Consider the following 4,466-nt stretch of genomic DNA (forward strand, 5'->3'; position numbering starts at 1 on the left):
CTGTCTCGTCAATTATTTTGTCACACATTTGAGAATCTTTTATTACTTTTACTGGACCTTGTGTGTGTGTGTGTGTGTGTGGGGGGGGGGGTGCACATGCTAGTATATGTAATGTATTGTACGGTATGTAATTCTGTGTGTATTGTGCCTTTTTGAATGAGATGCATCTGACCTGTTTCTAGTGAAGTTTTGTTTCAGGGGAGGTGAGATCTCACCACATGCATCAGCCATGTAGAATTTTACTATGAGTATTATCCTTTTACATTTTTTAACCAAGAAATGATATAACGCAGCTGGAAGCTTTAAAAGTATAAAAACATTTTATGGAGCACTTTCGTCCCCATCGTAGGAAACTTCATCAGAATAGAATTGTTGAAAACAATACACTATATATAATGCATTCTGTTAGGTAATTGTTTTGATTTAATTATAAAATAGCTGCATCTAGACTAATTTGGTTAAGTTAATGGGTATGCTTTGAACTAATTATAAAAATGTCACCTTCCACTTCTTTAAAAGACTGCAAATCAGTGTACATAGTATGATGCTGGATGATTCAAGCAGTCTCTTACAGTTTTTACTTGACTATGAACTGTGTGGAACCTGAGGGTACATGCATCTGGTTTGTTAATCTGCAGACTGTGGTGAATGTACTTTTGTGAAGTTTTATCTGTTGCTGTGACATAAGATGTGCACAGAAAGAGGCCGTTGGCAACCATTCCATAAAAAAAATGTGAAATACATTATGTACATTGTAGTAATGACAGAGGAATTGTTATATAGCCAAGTCGCCATACAGTTTAAGGAAAAACGCAAGGGATCTAATTGCAGAATGGGTAAGGTTAGAGGTGGCGTACATGGTAAAAGATCATGAGACTTGTGCAAATTATTACCATAGTCTTTTTCTGTAGTGTCCATTAGAAGCTGTGATGTGAAACAAAAAGGGGTGTGGAACCCAGTTTGGAGAAATTTGTGAAGGAACCCACTGAATGGTTAACAGGATAAAGACAGCAATGTTTTCTACTTGTGTCCATAGTGAAGATTCACAAGCAAAAGAGAAGACTGTATGCATTTATTTACTTCCAAGTAAAGTGTGTGTGTGTGTGTGTGTGTGTGTGTGTGTGTGTGTGTGTGTGTGTGAAGCCTGGAAGCCTGGTTAATGAGTTTGGGAGCTTAATTGCAGCTACAATGGGTCCCAGTGCCAATTTGGACAGTGCTATTTATTACCAGATGATCTGCATGGCTGGAGAAGCATAGTTTGCCGTAATTTAATAGGAATGGATTAAGATACCATGTTAATAAAAATGGAGTGGCGGAAGTTGTCTGATATTTGATTTCAATAATGTAGCACTGGTGATTCAATGCACAGATTCCAGGAATAACACTTTGTCCTCAGCAGTATATTGTCCCTGTTTGTAGTGATGCTTGTAAGGCAGAAAACAGAGAGAGGATACATTTAATTTTCTTTGCCTTTACACACCATGTGATTTTGTACAGATCAGTGCTCTTTAGCTGATGGAAACACTGCAAAGGTGAAGCATCATGTGATATTCTGAGCCTGGAAGATGATGTTATCTCATTTGTATCCTGAGAGTCACAATTTTTTGAGTTGGGTTTACTTTGCCTAATGCAAAGTCTGTTAAGCTACTTTCAGGTATACCCTTTGCCACACTGTGTGTGTGTGTGTGTGTGTGTGTGTGTGTGTGTGTATGTTCAAGTCTAAACTTAATAGTGTATGAAAGTGTGTGTATGTAATATGTATTTGTTTCATTACCTATGTCATGCAGAACCATTTAAGGTTTTGCTAATTCTCCCTTTGGACTTTCAATTTCCTTTCTTATATATGGACTCCAGAACTGTGTATGCAGCTCGCTAGGGTTTGTCCTTGTGCATCTGTGTAATCTGGCCCTGCACTGTGTATCCCAGTATGTTGTTGACCCATGTTGCATCTTTTTCACACTGTAAGGCATGAATTCGTTTTTTAAGCTATTCCAGTGCATGTTTTCACCCTCCTCCCTAGTTGTAGTCACTATGCTTGGTCTGTCTATTTTCAAAGTGCATATCTGTGTACTTTTCCACCCGATGCTTGTCAGCATATGATGGCCTATGTGGGTCTTTCTGTTGAATGTTCCTTCATGCATATTACATGAATCCTTTTACGCTCCATATAAAAGCTAATTTTTGTTCTCTGAGCCCTCTGACACTGGGCACAAGCTAGTAAATCAGTGGTCTTAACACTGAACTGTGGGAAACTTAACCACTCATTGGCTTTTGTCCTCACATCTACTATCCTATGTTTTCTAGTCTTCAAACATCCAAGTTCCTAACACACCCTAGTGTTTTGAGCCCCAATCTCATGCCCTTTAATTTTTATGCAAAACTGCCGGAGGACATTATGTCAAAGCCATTTTCAAAGTGTTGACACTTCAGATAGGAACCCACATGTTTGTTTCAGTGCTGACATTGTCATAAACGTGAAGTAAGTTGGGTTGGCAAGACTTCTTTCCATGTTTTTCACACTGACCAGAAGATTACATTTCAGGAACTTTAAACCCTGATTTGTCTTCATGGAAAATTACTTTCATCAGAATTGACATGAGAATAAGGTATGCATTATTGCCCCTCCCCCCAGCCCTTCCTTCCTAACCTCATTTTTTTCACTTGTGATAAGTGAAAGGGCCTACCAGAATGGCATCATTTTTTTCTGTCTGCAGGTCTTTTGAGAATATCCTGCAGATCAGAGTTGTCCTGATTGTACCTGCATTCTCAGAACAGCATGTTTGTCTTCCCTTTTGTCCATCCTCTTTGTGAATGCCCTCCACGTTGCTGTTATCCCATTAGAGATGTATTTTGTCACCTCACTACCACCTTGGTGCTTCTTGCTCTTTCTGAACATTCCAAACCCAGGTATAATGATATTGTTCATCTGAAGATAAGGCAATAAAATAACAAATCCACTCTTGTCAGTTAAATTCAACAGCTAATGCTTAATAAATCTTTGCAGTTAATACAAAGCTTTGCAGACTGTTTTCAGTGGTGGTTCACGGGATATATTCAGCAATTTAACAGCAAAACCAAAAAAAAAAAATACAGTTGTCGCAGTACAAGTTAATTCTGCAGGTATATGAAATAAATATAAGGATAGCTGATTCTCTATATTAATATGATGGGTGAGTTGACTGGTTGAAGAAAAAAATATCCAAAATTGTAAATGCTGTTCACACGAATGTTTTTCAGTGAGTGGTTGTCAATCTATACAAGAACCGAATTCTTGACATGTAATTGAAGTCACCTGTACATTATTCTGAAAGTCTATTTGAAAGACAAAGGTGGAGAACTTGAGTTAATGAAGAGGAGACCGAAAACAATTGCAGGCAGAAGGGGAGGGAGAAGAGGGGAATAGGCGTTTGGATCACTTAAACAAATGGATTACTGAAGTGAAGGCCAGTTCAATAGGACAGTGCAAAGGAAGAAGTAGGAAGCTGTAAAGAGACTTGATTACATGTCTTTGTGGTTTAGCTACATTCTTGCTTGCTAAGTAAGGATCTTATATTGGCAGGATGAGCAATCCAAACTTGGGCTAAGTGTAGGTACTAAAGAAACCCTCTGAGTGTCCTTGCTAACTCTTTGAGGACTGGCTTGTGGCATGCAAGCAAGAGTTGCATAGGAGTGGCTGGTTATTTAATAGTTTAAAGTCAAATGTTAAATTAATTGCCTTTTAGTTTCTAGTGAGTTCAAGCTGTCCAAGGGATATGAGTGCAAAGCAAGTTTGGCACAAGAACCAGTAGCAGAGACAAATGTTGCTGTCCCATGATAAGCTGACAATGAGAAAATAAGTCTTGGCAGCAGTGACTTGACCACCTTTCATCACGGGTCTAGGCGTTGCAGGATTCAAGACCATATAAACACACAAGTTTAATTTTTTGCAGCCTGAAATGTGCTGAGCTGTCCATGTGAGCCCTTAATTGTATGACTGTGTCAAGATAATCGGATCCCTGTAGTAATTTTGAATTCCATGTATTCTTGGACAGATGGAGTGTTGCTGTTAAGATAAAAAAAAAATCCTGTCAAGTCACTGTGACAGATTTAAAAAGCAGATTGCATGCAGAGCAGAAAAAAAAACGCAATTAGGTTTCTTAAACACTGAACAGTACAATTGCACAGGATAGTCTCCCTGTTATCAGGGTTATTAAAAAGTGGCATATAAGGCAATCCCAGGAAAACTGCAGTAAAACTAGCACTGAGGTAAAGTGACAACTTCAGCTTGTTATATTAGTTAGAAGGGGTGCCAGTAATGAAAGCACAAGACCAGTAAGAAGTGATGCAGAGGGAAAGTCTTTCTTGTGTTACATGGGGAAGTCACTGTATTTGTATCTATCTCAAGTAATAGTGTGGTTTGCAGGTTTGGTGAGTCATCTTTGGTTCAAGATGGAGACCTTCCCAGGTGAATGAGCCTAGGATTCCTG

This window comes from Protopterus annectens, chromosome 1.part0, assembly GCF_019279795.1.
Source record: "Protopterus annectens isolate FY-2018-M chromosome 1.part0, PAN1.0, whole genome shotgun sequence".
NCBI lineage: Eukaryota > Metazoa > Chordata > Ceratodontiformes > Protopteridae > Protopterus > Protopterus annectens.